The sequence below is a fragment of the Hylobates moloch genome, unplaced genomic scaffold (assembly GCF_009828535.3).
Source record: "Hylobates moloch isolate HMO894 unplaced genomic scaffold, HMol_V3 SCAFFOLD_20, whole genome shotgun sequence".
Lineage (NCBI taxonomy): Eukaryota > Metazoa > Chordata > Mammalia > Primates > Hylobatidae > Hylobates > Hylobates moloch.
The window spans coordinates 38,515,798-38,532,350 of NW_026652295.1; the positions used below are offsets into that span (position 1 = coordinate 38,515,798).

At 43.5% G+C, this 16,553-nt stretch overlaps 1 pseudogene; it reads left to right on the plus strand.

Moving 5' to 3' along the window:
- The first annotated feature begins 1,437 nt into the window (after positions 1-1,437).
- On the plus strand, positions 1,438-14,800 carry LOC116459790 (tubulin beta chain-like; annotated as a pseudogene).
- The last annotated feature ends 1,753 nt before the right edge of the window (positions 14,801-16,553 follow it).

Here is a 16,553-nt window from a genome sequence, read left to right on the forward strand (position 1 = left end):
CATCCCCAGCCTCCTGAGAGGGAAATGTGGCTGAAGGTTGAGTTGATCACCAATGGACAATGATGTAATAAATCGTGCCTTTGCAAAGAAGCCTCCATAACAACCCAGAAGGACTAAGTTCAGGGAGCTTTTGGATAGCTAAACTCAACACATGAAGGTGCCTGGAAGATGTTGCCCAGAGAGGGCATGGAAGCTCCTTCCCACATGCCTTACCTTGTGTGTCTCTTCCATCTGACTGTTCACCTGTACCCTGTGTAATATCCTTTATAATAAATGGGCAAATGTAAGTGTTTCCCTCAGTTCTATGAGCCACTCTAGAAAATTAATCAACTCCAAGGAGGGGCTTATGAGAACTCCTGCTACATAGCCAGTTGGTCAGAAGTGTAGGCAGCAACCTACTACTTGCAGCCGATACCTGAAGTGGGGGGGCAGTCTTGTGGGACTGAGCCCTCAGCCTGTGGTATCTGATGCTATCTCCAGATAGATAGCATCAGAATTGAATTAAGGACACCCAGCCTGTGTCTGCTGGATAATTGACTAGTTTTGTGTGAGGAGAAATCCCCACACATTGTAGTGACCAGAGGTGAAGTATTCTGTGTTGATTGTTGAGTAAAGGAATAGGAAAAACACCCTTGACTTTTTCTGGTATCTTAGACTGCCCCTAGTTCATGCTTCAAAAACCCAGTGAAATACATCAGGACCTCTGCTCCACATGCTGCAAAATCTCGTCTTACTTTAGTCTTTGGATTCCCTAGGCCTTGGTTGATTTTACTACTCCAAAGGAAGCATAAAAATCCCTTTCCTCTGCTATGTTGCTTGCAACATCAGAACTATACCTCCCCTGGAGAAGCAAAAAATTCCTGAGCAGCATTTGAGAATATATATTTTTTTGAGAGGAGGGAGGAGGAGTTGTGATAGCAAAAAGCCATTACATCCACCAAAGATTAAAGGACTTCTTTTGAATTACACTTGCTGTGGCCCAGATGAGAGCCCTGCCCTTCTCTATCTGGAATGAGGTTAGCATGCAAGGCCTCATTGTAGGTGTAGCCACTTCCAGTCTAATGTCTCAGAGTGAGACTCCCCTGACCCTAAAAATTCCAATGCAGGCCAAGATCCAAACTCAACTTATGATCCTAGACCAGCTCTACATCAGAGACTTCAACTTTCCAATATAGTGCTTAACTCCCAAATTCTACACATGTACTCACTTGATCTGCCATGATTATAGTTATAGCATTCAGTGGTATTTCCATGGGATCCAAGAATATCAATTATCCCTTCAGTTCACAATGATCCTTGGAGGAGGGTAAGGTACAGGAACTGAATGAAAAGCAATCACTGCTGATTGTTAAGTGGAATGGGACCTCCCTGCTCTGGTATTACTCTTTGCAAAAGCTGGGTAGGAGGTATCAGAGGACATGACAGCCAGCTTTCGAGATGGTCCTCAATGATCCCCACTTACTGGTATTTAGGCTCTTGTGTAGTCCCCTCTTGCTTTGTACCAGGGGTTGGTTCTGCAACCCCAATATGCAGCAGAAGTGATGGCACTCCACTTATGAAATTAGGTTATAAAAGACGCTGCAGCTTCAGTTTTGGGTTCTCTCTCCCTCTTAGATCATTGGCCTGACAACAACAATGTGAGTGAGCTTGGAACAGATCCTCCAGGCCTGGATGCTTGAGGTCCGGTCCCAGTCAGCAGCATGACTGCAGCCTCTACAGCCAGGACCAAACTAAGCTATTCCTGAAGTTCTGATCCTTAGAAACTGGAAAAACAAAACTTTTTAAATGGACATAATTATACATATTTATGGGGTACATAGTGATTGTTGTTTTAACCTGTTAAATGTTGAAGGATTTTCTTTCATAGCAATAGATAACTAATAAAAGGCCAATGGCTCTTTGAATCCTGGGACCTTCCCAAGCTTCTGATGTCTTTATTGTACTGGAGCTTGAAGCAACATTCAGCCTCTTGGCTATGCATCTGGGATTGGGAGGTATGGCCTTGGGGACTAGTAAGCATGGCCCACTTAACTTTTTTAGGTGCCGGGGGTCAAGAGAATAGGAAGAAAATGGGCATGTAAACAGATCTACGATAAGGGAAGGCAGTCTGAGATTTTCATTTTTATATATACCTATACTAATACTGATCTTTTCTGTATCATTTTTGTTGTTGCTTGAGCTGGGCCTTGCCCATTGTACAGACAATGCCTCACTCTGTCTCTCCCAAATGTACCAATGTACATGCATAGATACAGGATGGGAATTTTTGCTTTGTAATTTGGGGGAGCAATTTTGGTTGGGTTGGAAAGAAAGTAACAAAGGTAGTCTGAGGTCTTCTTTAGGAAGAAAGTGTAACAAAGGTAGTCTGAGGTCTAAGTCCTGTCCAGCCTCAACAGAGAGAGAGAGGTCAGACCTGCTCTTCAGAAGACACTGATACACAGAGCAAGGCTTTTGAGCCTCTGGGCCTAGGAGAACTCTTCTGGAGTTGGAGAGGAGGATTTTCTTCTTCCCCTCCCTGCTAGCATCCAGGAACTTGGGTATCTCTAGGGTGGAAAACCTAGTGTACATGCCCTGGGTGCATACCTCAGGAGGTGGCATGCCCTACCACTGCCTCCCCCCTCCCACCATAAGTCCCCAGAAGCAAAGCAGCTGAGACCCACCCCAAGTTTAATCCCCCATCTTGAAGTACCTGGAGTGTTTATTTTCCTGACTGGACCTTTGTTCACACAGACCCCATTGCCTAGGAAATCAGAGGGGGAAAATGAAGCTAATAAACATGAGATTCTAGAATAAAGTAGCATAGAACTGAAATAACTTTTACATCTTACCAGGAGCACATACTGGCCATATAGTTCTAGGCTTCCAGCCACCTGTCCTGAGTCTCCAACCTGGTCCACTCCAAGTCACAGGCATATGTCTGAAAGATCAGCCCTCTCATTGCATGGTAGAGCATAGGAGCCAGAATTGGGAGATGATTTCAGAAAAGCAGCACTTTACGCAGAAAGTGCTGCACTCTTGCAAGAATGCCTTGCCCTGCCTGCTTCAGTGTTTCTACAAACAATGTCCCAAGAGAGGGTTTCCTTTAAGGTAGGCCAATCCTGTGTTATGGAAAGAATACAGACTCACCCTGAGTACTTTTTTTTCCTGGGAGGTTTGAAGCATAAACAAAAATAAGAATTTATAATACATGAAGCAAACAATTCTTGGCACCAGGAAAAATCAAACTAAGCAATGGTTGGTTTCAGCACAACCCAATCACCTCTACATTTTGGCGAACAGTTCCTATAAGAAGCCTGTAATTTTCTTTTTAAAAAGGTGTTTTTTCTTTCATGTTAATTTTCTAAAATCTGAAGTTGAAAACGAGATACCAATACTAAAACCCGTTTATGGTTCCTTGGTATATTTGATTGGATGATACTGATTTTGTTGGGTTTCTAATGTGGCCATATTGCACACGAGGAGAATCATGTCTGTGCTGCTTGTAGGGAGGAGTTGGTCTCACCCCTCCCTGGGAGTGGGATCATCTTCATTTGCAGGTAAGATGTGATGCACTGAAGTGAAGGGAAATAACTGAGGTTATTTCACTGTAACAATTTTCTATAAGAAAGGTCTCCTGGAAGCAAACAAAAACTTATTGAGAGTTACCTTATGACAATTCCGTTGTGTATGAGCTTCTCAAAAAAAAAAAAAAAAAAAATGAACCAGAGTTTTTTAATTTCCATGTGGGGAAAAATATACATAGCTATGGTAATAAACATACAAATCCCAAAATGTATGCATTATAGTCAGTAATTTTTAAAAAATATTTTAACATTTTAGGTTCACGGGTACATGTACATGTTATATAGGTAAACTTGTGACTTTGGGGTTTTGGGTACAGATTATTCCATCACCTGGATGCTAAACATAGTATATGAGTTGTTTTTTCTTAACCTCTCTCCTCCTACCCTCCCCTTTCTGATAGGCCTAGTATCTGTTGTTCCCCTGTATGTTTCCATGTTATGATTTAGCTCTCACTTATAAACGAGAAGATGAGGTATTTGGTTTTCTGTTCCTGTGTCAGCTTGCTAAGGATAAAGGCCTCCAGCTCCATCCATGTTCCTGCAAAGGACACGATCTCCTCTTTTTATGGCTACATAGTATTCTATGGTGTAAATGTACCACATTTTATTTATCTAGCCTATGACTGATGGGCATTTAGGTTGATTCCGTGTCTTTGCTATAGTGAATTTTACTGCAATGAACATACACGTGCATGTGTCTTTATGGTAGAACAATGTATATTCCTTTGAGTATACATCCAGTAATGGGATTGCTGGGTCGAGTGGTCGTTCTGTCCTCAGTTCTTCGAGGAACCACCACACCACTTTCCACAATGGTTGAACTAATTTACACTCCCACCAGCAGTGTATAAGCAGTCCCTTTTCTCTGCAACCTCACCAGCATCTGTTATTTTTTGACTTTTTAATAATAGCCATGCTGAAGGCTGGGTGCAGTGGCTCACACCTGTAACCCCAGCACTTTGAGAGGCCGAGGCAGGTGGATCACCTGAGGTCAGGAGTTCAAGACCAGCCTGGCCAACATGGTGAAACCCCGTCTCTACTAAAAATACAAAAATTGGCTGGGCATGGTGGCACATGCCTGTAATCCCAACCACTTGGGAGGCTGAGGCAGGAGAATTGCTTAAATCCAGGAAGCAGAGGCTGCAGTGAGCTGAAATCATGCCACTGCACTCCAGCCTGGGCGACAGAGACCCTGTCACAAAAAAAAAAAAAAAAAAGCCATTTTGACTGGTGTGAGATGGTATCTCATTGTGGTTTTGATTTGCATTTCTCTAATGATCAGTGATATGGAGTTTTTCATATGCTTGTTGGCTTCATGTATGTCTTTTGAGAAGTGTTCCTTCCTTTGCCCACTTATTAATGGGATTGTTTACTGTTTGGTTGTATGTTTAAGTTCCTTGTAGATTCTGGATATTAGATCTTTGTCAGATGCATACTTTGCAAATATTTTCTCCCATTCCATAGGTTGCCTGCTTACTCTGTTGATAGTTTCTTTTGCTGTGCAGAGGTTCTTTAATTAGGACCCACTTCTTAATTTTTGCTTTTGTTGTAATTGCTTTGGCATTTTGTCATGAAATCTTTGCCCATTCCTATGTCCAAGGTGGTATCTCCTAGGTTATCTCACAGAGTTTTTATAGCTTTATGTTTCACATTTAGGTCTGTAATCCATCTTGAGTTTTTATATATGGAGTTGACTTTTATATATGGTGTAGGGAAGGAGGTTCGGTTTCAATTTTCTGCATGTGGCTAGCCAGTTATCCCAGCATCATTTATTGAATAGGAAGTCCTTTCACCATTGTCAAAGATAAGATGGTTGTAGGTGTGTGGCCTTATTTCTGGGCTCTATATTCCAATTCCATTGGTCTATGTGTCCATTTTTGTACCAGTACCATGCTGTTTTGGTTACTGTAGCCCCTTGGCATAGTTTGAAGTCAGATAGCATGATGCTTTCAGCGTTGTCCTTTTTGCTTAGGACTGCCTTGACTATTCAGGCTCTTTTTGGTTCCATACGAATTTTATAACACTTTTTTCTAGTTCTGTCAAGAATGTCATTGGTAGATTGATAATAGTATCAAATCTTTAAATTGCTTTGGGCAGTATGGCCATTTTAACAATATGGATTCTTTCTGTCCCTGAGCATGTTCTTCAATTTGTGTCATCTGATTTCTTTGAACAGTGTTTTGTGGTTCTCCATTGTAGAGCTCTTTCACCTCCCTGGCTAGCTGTCTTCCTAGGTATTTTATTCTCCTTGTAGCAGTTGTGAACAGGATTTCATTCCTGATTTGGTTCTTGGCTTGGGTGTTATCAGGGTAACTGAATGCTGCTGATTTCTGTACATTGATATTATATCCCAAAACTTTAAAGTTGTTTATGTGCTCAAGGAGTTTTTGGGCTGAAACTGTGGGGTTTTCTAGATACAGAATATCATCTGCATATGGGGATAATTTGACGTTCTCTCTTCCTATTATATTTGGGTGCCTTTTATCTTGCCTGATTGCCCTGGCCAGGGCTTCCAATATTTTATATACTTGCAAATGTTGAGATAAATGTCAAAATACTTCAGCCTTGTACTACATATGTATATGCAAAATTTTGTGTGGTTATTTTGCTCATCATTAAAAGCCTGTGGCTTTATTATTTTATGGTTTGGAGGACTTAACTCTTATTTGTGGATTTTATATGTCTTTTCAAATTTTTGCCAAAAGTTCTGTTATTGTTTAAGGAGATTAGTCAGGACATTGAAATATTAAAATGTTTTTAGAAATTAAGAGAAAAATGTACAAGAATAAAGTCTTAAAAATACTCTATTTTTTGAGAGTCTTGCTCTGTCAACCCAGGCTGGAGTGCAGTGGTGCTATCTTGGCTCACTGCAACCTCCGCACCTCCTGCGTTCAAGCAATTCTTCTGCCTCAGCCTCCCGAGTAGCTGGGATTACAGGCATGCACAGCCATGCCTGGCTAATAAGCCACCATGCCCAGCCTAAAAATACTTTTTAAATCTTGTAATGGAGATGCTTGGAATATTAGGGTAACATAAATCTGATTTTCCATTTGACAATGACTTAAACACTGAATATTGGCACTAAACTTTTAAGAACAATTATTATATTGAATAAAAAAAGAAATATCAGTTTAATTAGCTGTCTGTCCACTTCATTTTTACCTTTTAGGACTCAGCTTCCTCACCTGTAAATTGAAAATCTTGTCTAAGATTTCTAAGGCCAGAAGGAAACAAGGGTCTGTTTTTAACAATTCTTTAATGTCTGAGAAAACCCAGGTTCTCAAAGTCAATCATGTAACCGCTTTATCTTTACTAGCTATAGGTCACTAGTTCTCAAAGTTGGCTGAACACTGAAGTCACTTGGGGAGTCTTAAGCCAGAATCCAGGAGTGAGATCTGGACATTAGCCAGAAGGTTTAATTGGCTTTGGGTGTGGCCCTTACATTGGGAGTTTCAGGAGTGCTCCAAGTGATTCAAATGTGTAGCAAAATTTGAGAACCACAAGTCTAGGTCATGTGTTAAAATCATCTAGGTTGCTTCTTAAAGGTGCAGCTGCTTTCTCCCTCTCAAACTTCCTGCCATTGTGTTCTCACCTTGCTGTTCCAGCCTCTGGGGCACATTCCAGCCTTCCAACCTGTGACCAGCAGAGAAAAAAATTACATGTTTTCTTGCCCCATAGATACCTTGAGGTGAACAAAAAATTAAATTTTAACCGTGAGGGAAATCGTGCATATCCAGGCCAGTCACTGTGGCAACCAGATCAGTGCCAAATTCTGGGAAGTGATCCGTGATGAACATGGCATTGACCCCACCATCACCTACCATGGGGGCAGTGACCTGCAGCTGGACTGCATCTCTATGTACTACAATGAAGCCACAGGTGGCAAATACGTTCTTTGTGCCATCCTGGTGGATCTAGAACCTGGGACCATGGACTGTGTTTGCTGAGGTCCGTTTGGCCAGATCTTTAGATGAGACAACTTTGTTTCTGGTCAGTCTGGGGCTGGCAACAACTGGGCCAAAAGGTCACTACACAGAAGGGGCTGAGCTGGTTGATTCTGTCCTGGATGTGGTACTGCAGTGGGAAATCAGAACTGGAGAGACCGATAGGGTTACAGGAGGATTTATTAAGGTGTACAATGGCTCAGGGGACTCGCATCCAGAAAGTCTGAGCCCCGAACAAAGACAGACAGACCCTTTTGAGTGTTTGAGGCGAGAAAAATGTGAAGCAGGAAGCGGGCTTACAGAAGCAAGAACAAAAGTAGTTAATCATCATGTGACAGGTCTTACATCTTAGAAAATGAAAACATGTTTTGCAGCTCATGCTTATCTGTCTTGTGACCTTGCAGCTGCTCAGCGAGAAAAACAGGAACTTACAGAACTTACAAAATAAGCAGAGCAGAGATATGGTTAATGTTTCAGAGAGAGGCAGTTAATATTCTTTAACTTCAACTTTGGTTGGTGGGTTGGGGGAGGGGGGATGCTAGTCACCAAAAACCTATTTCAGCCTAACTTTAAACAGCAATTTTGGGTAATCATAATAATTTTCTCTATTTCATTCCCCTCTTTGGTGCCTTTTATAAATGGATTTTAATAGAAGGCACCACTATCATTTGTTTCTTCCTGGGTTGGCACATATTTCTCCTTGGGTAGAGGCTGATATTTAGTTAAGGCCATTAATTGGGTGGTAGTATGTCTGGCCACAATTGCTTCTGTAGTTGACTGTATACTTCCGATTAGAAGAGGCAGAAGACAAGGGAGAGTTAGGCGTCTGCCAAGGATAAGGATAAACCCTCCTATTAAGGTTTTAAGTCCATCAAAAGATGAAAACCATCCTCTGAAAAGGGAATCTGGAGACCAACCTTTCCAGGTTTGGACTGGAACATGAGCTAATTTCTGCATCCCAGCAGTTATTTCCATGATAGCTTGTCCATTATCATCAATTTCTAGACAGCAATTTAAGTTAAACTTCCCACATACTCCTCCTTCTGAGGCCAGGAGGTAGTTTAGTGCTAAACTGTTTTGATAAAGGGCATTTCTCATCTGTGTGGCTTGCATGGCCAGCAAATTCAAGGCCCTTGATGTTTCATTGGTTATAACTTCAAGAACAGCCTGTAACCATATGATAAAATTTATCACATAAATGGGGGTACAGTAGCCCCATGTTTCATCCTCTGCCCAGATGGCTGGGTCATAATACTTAATTCTCTCAGGAGGTCATTTATTTTTTCAGTCTCCTATATCTATATCATTTTTTATGTTTGTGTCCTTTTTTGTGGTTATGCTTTTCTTAGCTTTTTAAAAAATACATAGCTCCATGGGCATGTAATGTGGCAAAGGCATAGAGTCAGTATAAATATTGACCACTTTTCCTTTGGCTAACAGCAAGGCCCTTGTTAAAGCTATCAGTTCTGCTTTTTGAGCTGAAGTCCTGGAAGGTAAAGGCTGTGCCTCTACCACTGAATCCCATGTCAGTACTGTATACGCAGCTCACCGGACCCCTTCTGAGACAAATGTGCTTCCATCCATGAAGTACTCAACATCTGGGCCACCAAGGGGTTGGTCTTTTAAGTCTCTTCAGTTGGAGAATACCTCATCTGCTACGTCCACACAGTAATGCTGAGGTAGGGGGTCTTTTGGTCTATGGGCAGCAGAGTAGCTAGGTTTAGTGTATTTACAGTCTCTATCATTATGTGAGGATTCTCACATAATGGTCCTTGATATCTAGTCATTCTTGGGTTTGATGATACCTAATGATGTTCTCTCTGATCTATTAAGGTGATAACTGTGTGTAGCACTTAAATAATCAATTTTTGTCCTAGGGCCAATTTGTTAGCCTCTTGTGCCAGCAAAGCTGTGGTGGCTAAAGCTTTGAAACAAGGAGGCCAGCCTAGTGCCAATGGGTCTAGTTGTTTAGATAAGTATGCCACGGGTCGATGCCATGACCGCATAATTTGAGTTAGGACCCCTATAGCCATTCCTTTCCATTCATGGACATACAGAAAGAAGCGCTTGGTTTGATCTGGCAGTCCTAACCCTGGGGACTGAATCAAGGCCTTTTTGATTTTCTTGAAAGCCTTTTTTGGTCAGCCTCCCAAAGGAGGGCTCCCCTTTTCCCCCACTTTGTGTCTTTATATAGGGGTTTTGCCATAAGTGAGAAGTTTGGAATCCAAATGGAGCAAAAACCTGCTGCTCTTAAAAATTTATTTGATGCTGGGTGGTTGGGATGGGAAGTCACACAGCCCGCTTTCATTCGCTGCCAAGTTCATGTTTCCCATGACTTATTTCAAAACCTAGATATTTGACTCCTTCTGAACAGATTTGTGCCTTTTTCTTAGATACTTTATATTCTGCTTTCCACAAAATGTGGAGGAGTTTCTTGGTGCCCTGTAGGCAGTCCACTCAAGTTGGGGCTGCAAATAGGAGATTGTCTATGCACTGCAGCAGGATGCATTTGTCATTAGGTGGGACAAAAGCTGAGATCTGATGCCAGCACTTCTTCAAAGATCGTAGGGGAATTCTTGAACCCCTGTGGGAGCCTTGTCCAAGTGTGCTGTGTTTCATCCCAATGAAATGAAAAGATAGGCTGGCTTATTGGTGCTAGCTGGAGACAAAAGAATGTATTTTTTTTTAGGTCTAAGCAAATAAGCCAGGTTGCACTAGCTGGTATTTTTCCCATTAAGGTGTATGGGTTGGGCACTACTGGGTGGATTATCCCCATGACCTGGTTTATAGCATGCAAATTCTACACTGGCTTATATTTACCAGATGGCTTCTGCACTGGCAATAAAGGAATGTTCCAAGGTGATCTGCATTTAACTATGATTCCATGCTTGAAAAGCTAGTCTATGTGCTTTTGAACACCTCCGATGGCTTCTATGAAAATTGGGTATTGGCAAACTCATATTGGGGAGGCTCCCGGTTTTAGCTCTACTAGGACTAGTGCCTGCTTTACAGCCAGCCCAGGCGGGTTGTCCTTTGCCCACACTCCAGGTATTTTAGTAATTAGCCCATATATTTCAAGAGGTTCTGACAGTCCTGGCTTAAGTGGTGCTTCTGCATATAGCCTCCACTCTTTGGCCTTTGGGAGTGTGAGGGTTAACACCACAGCCTTTGGCTGACTGAAGTTTAAGGACATGTTTTCTTATGGCGTGAAGGAAATATGTGCCTGTAGTTTTTGGAGTAAGTCTCTTTCTAGCAAGGGGACTGGGCATTTTGGGAGGTATAGAAATTCATGCTGACTTCCCACCCTCCAGTAATGCACCTCCTTGACAGAAAGGCCTATTTTTCAGTGATTCCGGTTGCCCCAATAATAGTTGTATAATTCTTGGATAGTGGCCCTATGGGTCAGGCCACTACTGAGTGTTCAGCTCCTGTATCTACCATAAAGTCCATCTGTTGGTCTCCTACCTCTACTGAGACCACAGGCTCCTCTAGGGGCCTGAAGAGATGGAGCCTGGTCTGCCTCAGTCCTCATAGCCTGCAGCCTTTGCTAGGCTGATCAGGTCAGCATCTGGTTTTGGAACACAATGGCTGGCAGCTGGTGGCTCTAGCCAAACTCCCTGTTCACAGCTATTTCCTTTATCTTTTTCTGGACATTCATCCTTCCGGTGTCCTTTTTGCACAGTGCACATTGATCCCTCTCCAGCCTAATCCAGCCTTCAAATCTTGGTCTAGCCTGACCTCTTCCATGACCACAACTGTGGCCCCTCACATGCCAGTCTCTCTTTCAACCAGGGCTGCCACCAATAGCTCGGACTTTTTCTTAAGCCTCTGCTCAGCTTCCTTTTCCTCTTGCTCACAGTTGACATACACCTCGGTAGCCACCTCTCTAAGCTCAGTAGCATTTATGCCTGCGAAACCTTCCAATTTTTGAAGGTTAATGTCACCTTGTACCTGGACAACAAATGAGGTACTCACCATGTACTGATTTTGAACAGCCTCCGGATCAAATAGAGTATAGAGCTAGTATGCCTTACAGAGCCTCTTGTAGAAGTGACTTGGGCTTTCATTAGCTTTTTGTAGGACCTCTGAAATCTTTCCTATTGTCATGGCCTTCTTCCCACCAGCTTTCATTCCATTTAAGAGTGCTTCTCGTTACCTTTTCAGGTGTTGGAGCTCCCCTGCCTCATTTGGGTCCCAGTTAGGATCTGTCTCTGGGAACCACTCCTGGGCATAACGCCAGACATCACTTGTGCCGTCTGGCACATTGTTCTCTAACCACTGGAGAGCTGCTTGGGTCACTCTCCAGTGCTCTTCTGCATTAAGCAGTGTCAGAAGGAGCTGCTGGCAGTCTGGCCAGGTGGGGTTATGAGTCAGAAAAATGGACCTCATCAAGTCTATGAGAGCCTGGGGCTTCTCTGTATGGGAGGGAGGATGTTGTTTCCAACTTAGGTTGTCTGTCATAGAGAAGGGCTGGTAGATGAAAATCCATGGTCTTCCCCCAACCTGGCCTTGCTCATTATAAGTTTGTGCTCAAGTCTCACAGAGGGGCATTTGTAAGGCTTGGGTGTGGCCAGACTGGAGGTGGCTTTCTACATCACCTTGCTTTTCCTCTTTAGCTTTCTTGGGCAGGGGTTCAGGCTCTCCCCTGTGGGGAGATGCTCGAGACTTGCTTTCCTCTGAGCCTGATTCCTCAAGGGCCATTTGCTGTGTACCCTGTCCTAGCCCTGACAAGGACAGGTATATTGGAACATAACGGGGAGGAAACTCTTTCCTCTGGGAGGTGCTTGTAGGACTGGCTTTTCCTGGCTCTCCTGTTACTTTTTCTTTTCCTCTGAGGTCCCTGGCATAATTGGCTTTTCTACCACCTTAAGCTCAGCCCAGGCCACCAAGGCTTTACAACAGTTTGCCAAACAAGGCTGTAGAGCCATTTGGGGCAAGTCTGGACCACGTTTAACCAGGAGTCAATGTATGTAAATTGATCTGGATGCCAAGGCTGTCCTTGACCCCACTTACCACCCAAATACATGGCCAATTGCTTCCCTATCTATTATTCCTTCAGCTGGCCACCCTGTATTGAAAGAAGGCCCTTCTAATTCACAGAGTTCTCAACCTTTTGGGGGTCAGTTTAACTCCATAATCTCCTCCAAAACCTTTCTTAAAATTAACATACACTCCAATGGAGTGCGTTTTGACAATTTTCCTCCCATTCCTCCCTTTACGATGCACACTCACTCAGCCTTTTGTGCTGGCCTGACCAGACTGGTTCCTATTATGGGAGTTTCAGGCACCACTTAGCTAGGAGAGTACCTTATTCCTGTTACAACTGCTGCAGTCATAAGGCAGCTCCTATCAACCATATGTGGATCACCCTAGGCCTGGTCAGTCACACACTTGCTTTGGAGCACAATGTCAACACTAAGAGATCTGTGCCTCCCCACATCATGCCCCGCATTGGTCCCTCCTGGAACTGTCTCTTTCACACACTTTCACACACCTCCTCACTCCCCAGTACCTGTTCCTTAATTAGAGTGGTGAGCCACTCTCACCACTTTCAGTTTTAGTTTCCTTTCCTAAGTCAACTTAGCGAGTCTCTCACATCCTGTGTCGGTGGGGGTATAAGCTTCATCCAAATTGGTGAGCCACCTTCTCTGCCCTCAGCCCCTCTGGGCCAAACTAGTAGTTACACCCTGGGAGGCAATCAGTCTCCCCTTCCGTCTTTATGGGAAGGGTCCTGTCTTGGGGCCCCAAACCTTACTGGGGTTCTGAAGAATGCATGCTGCTCCTGGAATCATCCTGCAGCCCCTTTTCTGGTTCTGTTGCACTGTCAGGGAAGGGCACCGGGATGTGGGAGAGCCAATCTCCTCTGTGGGCTGAAGTTCTCCCATTGGTGCCTAGGGTCTTGTGTCTCCCCCAGCCCGGGCTCTAATCCCACAGGTAAAGGAGACAAAATCTGCCATCTCCAATCCTGGACGAGCCCCCAGAAAATGTATCAGGAAATCAGAACTGGAGAGACCGATAGGGTTACAGGAGGATTAAGGTGTACACCGGCTCAGTGGACTCGCATCCAGAAAGTCCTAACCCTGAACAAAGAGGGACAGGCCCTTTTAAGCATCTCGAGGCAGGAAAAACGTGAAGCAGAAAGTGGGCTTACAGAAGTGAGAATAAAAGCCATTAATCATGTGACAGGTCTTAAATCTTAGAAAAGGAAAACATGTTTGGCAGCTCACACTTATCTGTCTTGTGACCTTGTACTACGCAGCAAGAAAAACAGGAAATTACAGAGCTTACAAAATATTCAGAGCAGAGATATGGTTAATGTTTCACAGAGAAGCAGTTAATATTCTTTAACTTCAACTTCGGGGGTCGGGGGTGTTGTTATCAAAAGCCTATTTCAGCTTAAACAGCAATTCTAGGCAATCATAATAATTTTCTTTTCTTTCTCTCTTTCAGTATGAAAGTAGGCAGAGAACTGTGACTGCCTGCAGGTCTTCTAGGTGATCCACTCACTGGGCAGGGGCACAGGCTCTGGAATGGGCGCTCTCATTAGCAAGATCTGCAAGGAGTACCCTGATTACATTGTGAACATCTTCAGTGTAGTGCCTTCACCCAAAGTGACACAAAGATTGAGCCCTCAGTGCCACCCTCTCTGTCCATCAGTTGGTAGAGAACACTGATGAGATGTATTCCATTGATAACGAAGCCCTGTATAACATCTGCTCCTGCACTCTGAAGTGGACCACACCAACCTACAGGGATATGAACACCCTCGTCTCAGCCACCATGAACAGTGTCATCACCTGCCTCTGCTTCCCTGGCTAGCTCAATGCCGACCTCCACAAGTTGGCAGTCAACATGGTCCCCTTCCCACATCTCCATTTCTTTATGCCTGGCTCTTCCCCTCTCACCAGCAGGAAGCCAGCAGTATTGAGCTCTCACAGTGTCTGAATTCACCCAACATGTCTTCAATACCAAGAACATGATGGTTGCCTGCGAACCCCACCATGGCTGATACTTCACCATGGCTGCTGTCTTCAGTGGTCAGATATCCATGAAGGAGGTCAATGAGGAAATGCTGAACGTGCAAAATAAGAACAGCATCTACTTTGTGGAATGGATCTCCAACAACATCAAGAACAGTCTGACATCCCATCTCGTGGCCTGAAAATGTCATTCACTGGTATTGTCAACAACACGGTCATCCAGAAGCTCTTCAAGTACATCACAGATCAGAGAAAGGGATCAAGTGGGGAAAAGAGACCATCCTTGGTCCCTAAGCCTCCAGAAATGTCCTAATCCCCACAACTTTTCTTACCCCTGAAAAAGAATTAACATCCCTGACTATGTGCAACGGTGTATACTGCCACATCAGTGTTTGAATCAATCCCCAGAGGAGAGGGGAACCCTCCTCCATCTTTTCTGCAACATCTCATATCTTCCTTTTGCTGTTGCTTCCCCTACCCCTACACTTGGTTTTGTTCTATCCTACATTTGAGATTTCTGTAATGTGTTAAACTTGCTGTTTTTCATACTGAAAAGATGACATTGCCCCAATAGCCAAAAATGGGATTTCTTAAAAAAATAGGTGCGGCTATCCTCTCAGAGACTCAGATTCAGATTCAGATTCAATGGGTGTGGAATGGAGTCCCCAAATCCACCTTTCAAACAAGTTCCTCCAGCTCTTGGGGCAGCGGATCTCAGAACCACACTTTGAGAAGCATTATTTTGTTGCCAATCTTTGGGCATTCCTTTAAGGCTGGTTTCATTTAACTTGCACTATAAGGAACAGATTCTCTAGATTAGGATCCAGCATTGGGAAACTGGGAGGGTGAAGTGCATAAGGAGCCAAGAGGCTCTTCCTTCCAAATATTACGAATTGAGGTTTGCTTGAGAAATCAAGACAGTTTTAAGATAACAGGCTTAGGAGAAAGAATCCTTTCAAACACATGAAATCCTCTGTAAAAGAGACACTCAGGTCTGAACTGTTTAGATATGACCACAGGAGACCAGGCTCAGACCAGGGTGTCTAGGGCTCTAGCTTCCTGTTTCTTCATAATCCTGAGTTCTTATACATTTGAATGTAAGTAAGATGCTCAGTAACATCTTGCCGTAAAGTCTCTAGTGCAGTGTCCTTGACTCATATCAGGATACTCAGCGGGTTATGTCCTCCTGCTGGTTTGGTCCAATATAATCACCCAGTGCCCTTCTGTGTCATCCAGGGCACTCATTCCATCCAGGCCCTCTAAATAATGGTAGAGAGGGCCAAAGGTCTGTGGTTGCGTGTAGCAGACACTGCTGGTACCCTGCCCAGGCTTCTTCGGCCCCTTCTATTTCAGGGCATGCTGGCCTGACTCCTGTTCACCAGCACCTGCTTCTTAGCCTGAGGACTTCCTCTATCCTACAACAGTTGATTAACACATACACTAGGAGTCCTCAACTAATGACTGATGGGAGTTGGTGTTGGCTCCCTTGCCTCTTGGGTGGGATAACTCTAAAGCTTGTTTCCTACTGTGGCTCCCAGAATCCTTCAACAGGAATAAGCTTCAGGAGCTACAGTGGTGAGTAAGGTAGCCTTTGTTGGATGCTCCCTTTCTTGTCTCACTCCCCAACCAGTTTCTTGGGATCACATCCAAAATAAACTACATGCACTCAGATCTTAGTCTGAGTTCCTTCACAAAAAGATGCTAAGACAAAGACATTGGTATTGCTAGCTTCTTGTAACTAATCCCCAGCGTTTATAGATCAGCTACTTCTGAATATTTAAATGTGATGCTCTGGGATAGAAATACACATCTTTCATTACAGAGAAGGTTCTGGTGCTGAGATATCTGAACTAAACATCTTTAATTGTCAAATAATACTAAAAGGGTTCTTGATCTTTAGACTTTATAAAGAGAATGGTTGTTACAAATTTATGATATGCATACTCAATCATTTTTGGAACAAGTAGGCATGGATAAATTTAAAGTGGCTGGTAGGCTATTTTATTAAGCTAAGTTTACAAACATTATTTCAAGCTACAGATGCATGGCATGAACTTTGTGTCATC